A 12193-nucleotide genomic window follows, 5' to 3' on the forward strand; every position below is an offset into this window, starting at 1 on the left:
AGCGCACGGGCAGGACGAGCCGGTTGGATGGGCTGTGCGCGCAGCGTCCGACACCGGGAGATTGCGAATGCAGGTTTACAGGGGAGGCGGTCAGCGCGCTCGCCGAGACGGGTTGGGGCTACGTGATGCACGGGTGGACCAGCTCTCCGCGGGGTCCGCGCCTTCTATCGCAGCCCGCCGGGACCCCCAGCCCACCTAGGTTCAACAGCCCGCTGGGAGCCCAGGACCTCCACCCGCCTGGGACGCCTTGTCCACGGAACGCCCAGCCCGCCCGGTACCCCGGAGCCTGGGACCTCCGAGAGCACAGCACCCCCAGCCCGTCCAGGACCCCAGCCCGCCCGGAGACCACCGCAGCCCGCTGGACGCTGCCCAGCGCCGAGCGCACATCTGCCGGCTGGGTCCCCCGGGGGAGGCTGCGGCTGCATCTACTTTGGCCCGACTGCCGCGTCCCGCTCCGGGGGAGGGAGCGCTGCGGTGGTGCTCAGTGGGGTATGAAACGACCCGGGTTCAGCCCCGCTCCTGCACCTACCGTGCCCGAAAGTCGGAGGTGCAGCCGCTGTTTACACTAGTCGCGGGGACAGGGGCGGGGTCCGCGAGCTTGGGCGACCTGGAACCGGAGCCGGGACAGCCGAGGGGGCCCGAGTCGCCAACCTGGAGCCGCGGGTGGGGCGGAGGAGGCTAAGCCGGGTTGAGAACCCGGTGCGAGGTGGGCTGTCGCGGGGGCCGAAAGCAGGGGCCGCGGGCGGGCGCGGGGTCTGGGGCGGGAGCCGCAAGTTGCGAGCTTCAGGCCCAAGCCCGCGGAGAGGCCAGACCCCGGGGCCGCGAGCTGGGGTCGGCGCCGCGCGCTAAAGCCGGGGGCCGGGGCGGAGCCGCGAGTCCGGGGCTGGATCCTGGAGCTGCAAGACGCGGGTTTCCGGCGGGGTCGGGCTGGAGCCGCCCTCGGGGAGGGCCGCGGCGGGGAACCGGGCCGGCAGCGCCCCCGGCACGAAGAGGCCCCCTCCTGTACGGCCAAAGCTGGAAGGCCCCGCAGGAGCGACCCGCTCCTCCCCGCACTGCCCCGAGGTCGACCAGAGGCCCCGGCGCGCCCCGGGCGGCGGGGAAGGGGTCGCGCGCGTGGGCCGGGGGCCGGGCCGTTGCTCCAGGGGCCCGCGGGGGCCTGCGGCTCAGCCCCGCTCCTGGGCGCCGAGATTTTTTTGGCCCCAAACCGGCGCTTTTTACCACCAGAATATTGGTGGCTGCTCTCCCTAGGTGGAGCTCCCGGGGCCTCGAGTGTCTCGCCAGCGCGCGAAGTTTGCCTATCGGCCCCACGCGGGCGGTTTCTTTTACAAACCTACGGGATGAGGTCGTGCCCATCCAAGCGAGATCCTGCCTTAAGAAATAAGGAAAAAGAACGCGCTCTCCACGGGAGGCAGCCGCAAAGGTACGGCGCTGTGCGGGCCTCGGCTCACTGGGCGCGCTGCCCAGCGCGCAGAAAAAGCCCCCTGAGGCTTCCCAGCTGTTGGCGCCGATGCCCCTGTGTCGTCCGCGCTGCTAGACACATCGCTCCTGGTGTTTTCACCTCCGGGTACCTGAAGAACGGGTTCTGGCGGCCCGTAGTGAAAGGTCTTCGTCCATGTTCAGGCCCCGGCCTATCAGTTCTCCAAGGGGTTGCGCAGCAGCCCATATCTACTAGCTGTGGAAAGTCACCCTCTCACCGCGCGGGCTGGGGCCGGGCCCCCAGTAAGATGCGCCGCAGGGTATGGGGTCGTGTTCCCGCAAGAGCGCTCCAAAAGTGGGGAGCCAGTCTGCTGGAGTTCCTATGGCGCTGTGCGTGAAGCTGTGCTCCCCCGGCTGCGAATCTGGGGCAGGGTCGCGAGAAGGTGGGCATGTCTGGGGTCCCCCATACCATCTCGCCCGTCGCTGGCGTTGCGGTGCCCATGTTTTTCCGAGAAAGTCCGTGCCCCTGCCCGTAGGTGCTGCGCTTCTTGCTGGCGGTGCATTCCTGTACGCCCGCTGCTCTTGGAGTTGATGTCCCCTGGTCCCCGCAGCAATGTGCGGTGGTAGGTAGGGGTGCCTCCCTCGGACGCTCGCTACCCGCCCCTGTGGGTGGCGGCCTCGGAAACCCCTGAATCCTGTGCATGGGGTGGTTTATACTTTTATGCGATTATCTCCCCTCATCTGGCAAGCCTGGCTGCTTCCCGGTCTTTGCCGACCATGTATTTTGGTTAGAAGGCCCGATTCCTTCCAGTACCTGCTTTTTGACTATCATCTGCTCTCTAGCATGCAGAGCCTTGTGGTGCCCCTCAAGTGCTTCCTGAAAATGCTTAGGTGTCTGTGGCTGAGAGTGCACAGAAGGTGTCACTGACCTTCTCACCTGGGAGGTGAAGGGTTTGTATGGCTCTTTATGGTCTTACCACTGATGGTAGTCTACACCCTTAGTGTGGGAGGGCCTAGGCCTGTTGGGCTGGTGCCCAGTACCTGCTCCCCCTGGGTCCTTGGACATGCCCCTGGTTGTAGTTGGGGGAGTCCTGAGTTGTGGGTCATTGGGGGACGCACTCCAATATTCTCAGTTTGGGTCACTTTGAATTAGAGCTGATGCCCCCAGCACATGGGGTTGTTCCAGAGGTGCCACCTTGGGGGCCTTTCTATTGGGTTGGGGTAGCAACATAAGAGGTGGGTGCTCTCTGTGCAGGCCCTGGGATTGTCTGTCATTAAGCTGTGCCCTATCCACCCCTGGCCCTGTGGGGGGGTCTGTGGTGGCCACTGCTTGCATATGGCTTCTGGGCATCAGACTGATAATGTGGTTGCTGGCAATGCTGTCCCTGCAATGAGGCTGCTTGTAGGGGGCTTGGTGCCTTTGTACCCTGTGGGGCTGGTTGTGAGTGGAGAGCCCCCCCCAGGCTGGACCCTAAAGTGGTGGAGCTTGTGGCTGGAGCAGGTCAGTCCCTCTGACCTCTGGTAGATAACTTGGCTCATGGGGGTTGAGTGTGCCCTATCATGGAGGTGTACAGTTCTAAAGCTGGCCAAGGAAGGTGCCTGTGTGTAGGTGGCTCACCTTGCTGCAGTGATAATTGCCACCAGAAGTGGGGCTGTCCAAGATGGCTGCTTCCCTCCCCAAGCAGTGCCTGAGGGTGGGGTCCTCCTTCACAGTGACTGGGGGTGTGTTGGTCAGTGGGTGGCAGAGATGGGGGTGTGCCCTGGTTTTCTGGCCTTAAATGTGTGCTCTTCTGTTGCCATGGTTGCTGGCAGCTCCTCTCCCTTGGTTGTGGAAGCCTGTGTGTGCTCCCCATCCTGTCTGTGCCCTCAGTGGGGACTCTGTGCTCTAGACAGTGGTGGCCATCATGGGGCCTTGGAGATGTTGGGGGCTGGTTCCAGGGTCTGGGTGTGCCTGTGGGGCTTCCATGGGCTCTGGGAGGCTGGGGCAGAGGTTGGCCCTCAGCTGTGCCCCTGTGGTTTGGCTCTCAGTGCTTCTTCCCTGTGGAGCTGTGCACCTTGGGGTTGCTCCATCCTGGAAGGGGCCCTGCCTGGGTGGTTTGGGCTTCAGCCCTGTTACAGTGTTGGGGGGGTGCTCTGTGAGGGGCTCCCCAGTGTTCATGAACGGTTGGTTCACCCCTAAGGCAAGGGAACTATATATGCTCAGTGGGAGGAGAATCCAAGTTTGGCACAAGCTTGCTAGTAGGGTCGGATGCAGCTCTTAATGGGTCCGCACCTGCAGCTCCTCTCTACCTGCCTCTCGGCTGGGCTTTTAGTACCGGGGCATCCCTCTCCCTCCCGATCACTAGGAACGCCCCTCAGGAGCAGTGTTGTGCACGCCCGAGTCCCGGGCGCAGGTGGCCCCGTCTGGGTTCCAGACGGGGCCGCCAGGGTCCTGGGCCCCTCCTCCCCAATGGCACACAGTGGGGAGGAGGGGCTATGGCTGCTGCTGTGCCCTGTTGAGGTCGACCAGTTGGCTGGCTCATGCCCAGCAGCCGCACAGCCAGGTCGACCAGATGGACCGTCCCTGCCTGCCACCAGGTGGCGCCGTGCTGCGGGGCGGGGTGGAGCGGAGTGGGGCGGGCGGGGTGGAGTGGAGTGGGACGGGGAGGGGAGGGGAGGGGTAGGGCGGGGTGGGGAGGGGTGGGGCGGGGCTACAGCGACCCCATTCAGGTTTGTCCATCAGGTTTGTGTCCTTTCCCTTTAGATGCCTCTTCTTGTTGGGGTGCACTCCCCAGGAGTGCGAGGGCGAGAGAACCCCCCTATTTCAGAGTTGCATGTCCTCATTTCTCTGGCGAACCAGGAAAAGGCCTTGGAATCCTGGTCAAGCGACATGAAGGGACTCAGTTTCACCATTTATTTGGGGTTTTCTGGCGTGAATCCCATGTTCTCGGCAGAGCGACGCTCTAGTTTCCATCTCCAGTCATAGCTGCTGAGCTCAGAGAGCAAAAACTAGAAAAACAGACTCATTCTCGCAGGTTTTCCCTTAACCTTCGTGGGGTCGGGACAAGGGCAAGGCAAAATAAGGCGCGCTGAGTGTAATAAGCTGAATTTGGAATTCTATAAACAGAAAATCGGCCTAAAATGTCCACGAGATACACACACACACACACACACACACACACACACTGGTCGTGATTACCAGAAAGCTTAGGAAAGCAGCGGAGAGGCCACAGTCCCTTCACAGAGCCAGAATTCAAGAAAATGACTATTTTAAAAAAACACGGGGCATCCAACTTTAGGAAGCTGCCAAGGCTGGTTCAACTACTGGATAATTTGTAGTAAGAGAACACAAAGAATTCAACCTAAACATTGACAAGAAGAGTAGAAACAATTTTTTTCAAACCCAAGACCTAATGGAAACAAATCGCAAAGCTGGAGGGAAATGGATATAAATCCATCCTGAAGCTATGTCTTTGGGAAAAGAAAGAGTAAACTAGTCAAACGCTTACACATGAACCAAAAAGGAAAGGATAACATGGTAAATTAAGGCAAAAATGGGTTTTCTAGCAACAAAATCCATCATCAGGATGAATAAAAAACTGCAACCGATACATGGCAGCTAAGAGTAACCCCTCCCTCTCTCTAGGACGTGATCCCTCAACGCAGGCCCTCGACAAGTGGACAGCTGAGGAAGGACAAACTGGATCCACACTGGGGGTACAGGCCGAGCACGAGGTTGGGGTGAGGGGATGGGGGAGTGGACAGACAGGTGGTGGTGATGGGCGAGGTACTGCTGGGCGCAGGGTGAGGGGCGCTACTGTGCTGTGGCCTCATGCGTGAGGGCTGCAGGGGACGGAAGAGGCCAGTGCATCAGCCACGGGTGACCGGAGCCGGCATCCTGTCCCGTGGTGGCCTCCTGGGCAGCCGGGGTGGGGTTGCCAGGGCGGGGCGTCTGCGGAGGGGAGGAAGCCCCCTTACCTGGGAGTCCTCAGGCCGGGCTGGGCCTGGTGTCTTCCTCCACGGAGCAGCAGGCCTGGGGGAACGCTGCGTCCAGAGCAGGCAGGTCTGGGGGCACAGAGAGAGGCCGTCAGTGACCAGGCGGCTGGCGGTGCTCAGCCCCACCCTCCCCTGCTGCACCCCTGCAAGTTTCAGGCTGGGAGGAGTGCGGGGGCGGGGGGCCTGGGTGTCCTCTGTCTGCCCCTCACCTCCAGGGACAGCCCCTCGGGGCCGCGCCGCGCCCCCAGCACACCGGAGTGGTTGAAAGAGGCTTCGGGACACCTTGGCGATGCGGGGGCCTCCCGGCTCCCGGAGACTCCCCACAGCCAGAGCCTGACACCCCAAGCTCACGCCCCGCCTGAGATGCACCCCGCCACCCCCGCGCGGCTCAAACGGCGCTGCCCTCGTGGGGGGCGGCCTCTGGCCGCAGCGTCCCGCAGACACCAGGACACCACCACCCGCAAAAGCAAACCCCAAAACTCCCAGACGTCGACCCACTTTCGGGGAGGCTGAAATGGGCCCAGCAGGGCCGCCCGGCCAGAGTCTGAAACAAGGGAGCCCGTTCCTCTCTCAGACGCCCCGGGGTTCCCAGCGGGCAAACCACGACCTCGGGTAGCCGCAGACCCCGCCCCTCCGTGCCCACCGCCGTCTCCCGGGGACCCCGCGGCGTGGGCGGCTCTGGGGGCGTGGCCCGCACCTCGCTGCCCGCGGATGCCCCGCGGCCCACCCCCCGCGTTCAGGCCACGTCCCTGCACTGCGGCCCGTCCGGCTGCCCGTCTCCAGCCCAGCGCTCGGGGCTCTGGTCCCTCCCACAAGGCAGCAGCGGCAAGGGCGCGAGGGGGCGGGGCGCTCCTGGCTGGAGCCGCGGGTGAGCTCCGCCAGGACGCTGCCAAGGGTGTCGGGAACCCCGCCGTGCACCCCGCGGCACGAGGGCCAGGGGCCTGGGCCCCGATGGCCAGCAGAGGCAGGAGCAGGGCGCTGCTTGAAGCCACTGGGTTTGGGGTGACTCCTTCCACAGCTAAGCCGCCCGACACGGCCCCCACAATGTTTGCGCACTGAACCGTAGGGGGACGCCGCCATCTTCATGCCCCGCGGCCCCCTCACCTTTCTCCTTGCCATCATCGTCGGGGGCCGCCGTCTCCACGGCCCCCCAGTCCCGGGCCGGTGCACTCAGCTTCTCCCAGTCCCTACCGTCGCCGGGCAGCGGCGTCTGGGCGCGCTCGGGCTCCAGCAGCGCGAGCGTCGGGTCGGCCCGAGGCTCTACACCTTCAGGTGCCAGAGACGCAGCCTCCTGCTCTCCTGGGGTCACCTCCAGGCGCGCCCACAGATGCCTAGGGGTGTCATGCGCTTGAGACTCATCAGGCAGGGAGGGGAGAGAGGGGGCCCTGAGGAGGTCGGGGGTGGTGCGCGTGGGCGCAGGGGCCACGCAGGGACAGGTTAAAGGAACCTGCCGTGAAAAACATTTCCGGGTGACCAAGAAAGCTCGGCCGAGGCTGCGCCCATCGAGGGACGCGGGTCACGTTGGCGGAGAGGGACACGGCCACGTGGATACGCGAGAAACAGCCGCTTTTGCTTGAAGCGGCTGTTCCAGGCACGTCGGTTGCGTTGATGAAATGGCCGAGAGCAGCTTGGAACAGTCTGCAGTGACACCCCCGCACCCCAGCAGACAGCCCGGGGCGCGTGCCAGCGTCCCACACGCTGGGGCGCCTCAGTATCCGGTAGCATTTCCTGTCGCCTGCCCGCTGCCCCCTGACGCGGCTCTTCCCGGAGCTGACTCCAGCGGGGGCCGCGGGAGCAGCGCCCCCGTCCCGCTGCCGGACAGTCCCGGGGGGGATGGGAGCCCGCGCGCCAGACCCGCCCGGACGCCTCAGCTGCGCTCGCCCCGGCTGTTCCGCACAGCCAAACTCCCCCTCCCCGCAGGAAAGCGGCCAGCCAGGTCCTCCAGCCAAATGGGCACAGGAAACTGCCTCCCAGCAGCCATGAGTCTAAAGTGCGGGGGGGCTCGGCCGAGGCCTTCGATTCTCTTGATAAAAAGGAAAAGGCTGAGCCAGGGAAGTAGGGACGGGGGTGCGGGCAGGAGGGGCTCAGCTAGCTCCCGGGGGCGGGTCCCCGAGCGGAAGGGCCGGGCACACCCTCCCTCGGCCTGGGGGACATCACAGAGGGGACACCTGTGGAGCCAAGGCTTGGCCACCGCTGGCCCGACCCGCACCCGCCGAGAGAAATGGCCACTCCGCGGGCCTGACGGCAGGTGCTGCCCCTTCAGCTCCGCCTCCGTGTTTGCTGTGGCTTGTTCTGCTGCGTGGACAGCCCGTCGGGGCTTATAGAGGTCCCGGCCAAGCGGGTCTCAGTGGCGCATTGCCCAGAGGGCAGGGAAGGACCGAGCCTGGAGTGGAGTCAGCGGGCCGGGGCGGGCCGGGGCGGGCCGGGGCGGGGCGATAGGTCGGCCGCAGGGGCGAGGGCGGTCGTGGTTCCCGGGAAACAGCAAATAGGTTCTCCCGAGGAGGCAGCATGGGCGCGGAGGGGGCCGTCGCGGGGATAGTCGGGTCACCCGCCCACAGCTGGCTTCGCGCTCCGGGCCATGGACCCTGACCCCACGGTCTGGGAAGGCCCTGCGTGCACTCGACGCACACACACTTGGCAGGGACAGGTGCAAACCCGGCGGGGGCGCATGTTAGCAGCAGGTCACCGGGGTGCGCAGACGCGCTGGGAACTGGGGCTGGGATGCCTCCTCCTCCCCCCCGGGGCCCAGAGGCAAGTGAGGGCACCCTGGGCCACAGACAGACCCCGCCCAGGAACCCAGCTCGGAGACCCCCGCGCTAGAGCCTCCGCGCCTCCCGCGCAAGCAGCCCATACGCACGCACCCCGGGCGCCTCCATCACCACCCGCGTCCGCTGCCCCTGTCACGGCCCCTCCCGCCGCTCGCGGGGTCCCTGCGAGGACTCACCCTCCCCAACCAGACCCACTCGGGGTTCTGCAGAGCTGGCGCCGCAGCCACCACAGGTGCGCAGCCCCGGAGGAGACGCTGGGGCGGGAGGGGTGAGAGGCCGAGGGAGCAGGGGAGGTGGGCGCCGTCCATGCTCCTGGTCCCCCGGAGCGTGCGCCCGCGGGGCCGGAGGGGGTGGGGGTCTGCGGAGCCTTCCGGTCTGCGGCTCCGTTTTGCGGGGTGTGGTCCCGGGGCGCGCGCACACACACATCTCTGCCCTGCATCTCAGTTCTTATGGTCATACATAAATAAACATTAAAAAGAAATCTTGATTCATAAAAATGTCCCCTGGCTCTTTATGTACAGGAAGAATTGATTGGAAGCCATCTCAATGAAAACCCCAGGAAGCAATCCACTCTGCCTCTCAGATATATCAAATGTGACCGTGATCAGTCAAGAAAGTGGAATATAAAATTCTCGAGATAGTGTTATTCCAGCATGGATAGAAAATAGGAATGAACTCACCTAGTGTGCATGTGGACAAGAATGGTCTTGGCGTCCAGTGGAGCACGATACAGCAGTGACAGCAGGAGGCTCTCGTTGCAGCCAATCCTGGGGATCACCTCGCCCACATCTTGTTGAAAGAGTCTCCATAGAAAATGAACCAAAGAGGATTGATTTCTATTTCACATACCAGACAAAATGAAAATCAGGTTTTCATGCTACGTTTCATAATACACCATTATGTGAGAACCTGTCGTGAAAAGCCTGGGGAATTGTTATTGTAAAGGTCACCTATTGGCGTGACCTCAGAGAAGAAGATGATGACATGTGATAGTATGTTTCTTCCCCCAGTTTATGGGGGTTCACGTTGTGATTCTGAAACTGTACATGGATACAAACTGCCCTTATACACGGGTGTTCTAGATCACAATTCAAAATAATGGAAATCATCAAGAAGAGAGTCAACTAACTCATAAGAGAGTTTCTCTGTGGATGAAAGATCATCACTGGCCATAGGTCATTTTATATTCATCTACCGTTGAAATTTCCTAGAATGTACACAGCTCTCTCTGAGAATCAGAACCAGTCAACTCTAGCTCGTGAAAACTCACCGGTGCACATATATCCCCGATCCTTGGCAGAGGAAAAGGAACCAGTCAAATTATTTTCAAAGTAAATCATTCTGTTGTGGTTATAGAAAAACTACTTTAAGGGTGAAACTATGGCCTTCCTGCCAGTCTGGCTCGCTTGGGCAGAGCAGACTCAATGAGTGAATTTCAAGGTCACCTCACTGATGTTAGTGAGGGGGGTTGGGTTTCTAGCCTAAACCCAGGCTCCTTCTTGTTCATAAATCCAAACAAACACATTTTGTCCTTTTTTATTTTTAAATTTAGAAATGTATTCTGCTTAACTCACAAGCTTTATATTGCTTTGATTAAAAAAGAGAGACAATAGGACACTCATTGACAGTCCAGACCCTTCAAGCTTTCCAATACAAGAGTTCTGAAAGCTGTATATACCTATGGAAGAAAAAAGGCCAAGTGACAAATGGAGCCATGACATTTCATCAAAGATTTGAAATAACTGAATATCCTTTCTCTGCCTAGGTCATTGGCCTTACTAAAAAACAAACCACAAAAAAGAATAGGACAGTATAGAATGAAATTCCTGTGTTCCAAATCAACTCACATTTATAACCATCCCCAGGGTCCGGCCAATGGAACATTGTCATTTTCTGTCTCCTCCTGGAGCTCAGATCCTGATGATGGTAGCAGAGATTCCACAGTCAATAAGACAGATGGTGGCAGCAACATAGAGCGTTCCACTTTTGTGGAATTGCGGTCTTGGAATGATTTCCAGGCAGGCTTGCCATCCCTAGGAAGCTAGAAGCATTGTCAATTATTTGGGTGCTAAGACTCCAACAAAGTAATGAGAAAGGAAAAACACCTCTGGGAATAACCAGAGCCAGGTCCAACATTAGGGGTTCTCCACCACGAATAGGAGTAACATCTCTACAGTGTCATTAATGGCGATCACTCACTTCAGTCATGTGTGCACTACAGGGCCTCAGGTCACCTCCAGCATGTGCTCAGTAAATGCAATTCCTTTCTCCTTCCCTGAGGAGCCCAACTTCTCCTCATAACAGGGGATTAAGTAACAAAAGTTTAACACATTAGAACGGTTAAGAGGCAACATGGATTTTTTACAAAATGCCAAGTTCCCAGGTGAATGAGTCACTGTGGCTGATGCAGCCCCTGAAATAGGAATTTTCTTGGCACACAGGTGCCAAGGTGTCACAGAGAAAAGATCTCATGAGCTCAGGAAAGGGCCCTTCAGTGTCTCAGATTATTCCCCATGAAGAACTTTGCACACCCCATTGGTGATAGTGGCCAGCTGTACCTGCTATATCTCTCAGGTGGGTCCTTTAGTGATACAGAGGGTTACTGCTTTCACTACTCTGAGTCAGTTAATAATAACCCATTTTAGAAACTCAGGGACGTGCAGCCAGAGTGCGGCAGCCTTGTGGCTCCTGGTCACTCGAGGTTAGGAAAACCCGAATTCCATTCAAGGAAAAATCTAAAGTCGCCTCATGAGGCAGTTTCCAGGTTTGAAATTCCCCTTCCAGGCTCTGAATGACCACATCAGCTGCACAATAGGTAAGTGAAGGCTCAGCCCTCAGATGTGGCCCAGGACCAGCACGGGCTGCATCTCAGACTCCGTGAGAAAAGCAGAGCCCCAGGCGCCACGCAGTCCACTGGTCAGAGCCTGCACCCCGGAAGAGTGGGACGTGGCTTGGCCTCCTGCCTGCTGGACCTGGGGCGGGAGGGGGATAGGGCCCCAAGAAAGTAGAAAACCCGTCCCCCAAACTGCATTGAAAACCGCGGGGATGAAAATGCACAGGCCGGCAGGGGAATGGAGGGCCCAGGACCCGCCAGGGCGCCCTCGCGAGCCACAGTCGGGAGCAAACGCCTCGGGAAGCAGCGGGGTAACCTGCAGGAGGGAACCGGACCACTGCGTCCTGCCGGGCCCCAAAATGATCCCCAGTTCTCCACACCCAGCCCGCCGCGCTGAGGCCTCCCTGAGCCCTCGCGCCTTCCCTCCCTCGGCCTCACCTGTCTGCTCCAGCGTCCCCCGGCTCCCCAGGTCAAGTGTAGTGGCACCCCCACGGGGTTCCTGAAGGACCAAGCTCACCCCAGTCAGAACCTCACCCCGAGTCCGGGGCCAGCAGGGCCAGGGGCCCGGCCTCGGTGAGCGCGCACGCGCGGTAGCGGCGCAGGTGCAGCCAGGTGCGCTGGGCGGGGCTGGGCGCGCAAGGGCTCCCAGAGGCCACGCCCCCACGGGCGCAGGCGATGGCGGAACAGTCCGCAAATAAACACTGAGATGCAGACAAATGTCTCCTCCTCGCCCAAAATACTGTGACCCTAAATTATCCGCTAGTCATTAAAATGGAAAACAAGGTTGTTTGAATTTCTGGGAAAGATTTTTTTTTAATTATTCTTAAAAATCCCCTTACCTGAAACTGATATAAAAGCATGACTAGGGACCTCCCTGGTGGTACAGGGGTTAAGCACCACACTGTGCAGCCATTGCAGCCTCTGGAGCCCCAGTTCCACCCCCAGCCAGGAAGGTGACCCACAGGGTGCCACAGACCTCTCCTGTCTCCCGGCTGCTCCCCTCAGCAGTGGATTTCAGTCAGTCCACCTGTCCTGTTCCCCACTCTGTCTCTGTTGAATCCCCTTACCCCACCCCCCACCTCTGGCCTGCACCCCAGCTCTTGTATTCATAAGTAAATAAATCTGTTAAAAAAAAAATAAAGGCAGGACTAAAACGTCATTTACCTGCAGATCCTGACATGGATCCTATTGAAAACACTAA

General features: G+C 60.2%; 1 long non-coding RNA gene across 1 annotated transcript; it reads left to right on the forward strand.

Moving 5' to 3' along the window:
* Positions 1-1168: 1168 nt before the first annotated feature.
* On the forward strand, positions 1169-10817 carry LOC119255822 (uncharacterized). Its single transcript, XR_005127551.2, has 3 exons — positions 1169-1420; positions 5042-5112; positions 8681-10817. It is a non-coding gene; the product is annotated as an uncharacterized LOC119255822 (long non-coding RNA).
* The last annotated feature ends 1376 nt before the right edge of the window (positions 10818-12193 follow it).

The sequence above is a fragment of the Talpa occidentalis genome, unplaced genomic scaffold, assembly GCF_014898055.3.
Source record: "Talpa occidentalis isolate TD23 unplaced genomic scaffold, MPIMG_talOcc4v2.1 talOcc4.3, whole genome shotgun sequence".
NCBI classification, from domain to species: domain Eukaryota; kingdom Metazoa; phylum Chordata; class Mammalia; order Eulipotyphla; family Talpidae; genus Talpa; species Talpa occidentalis.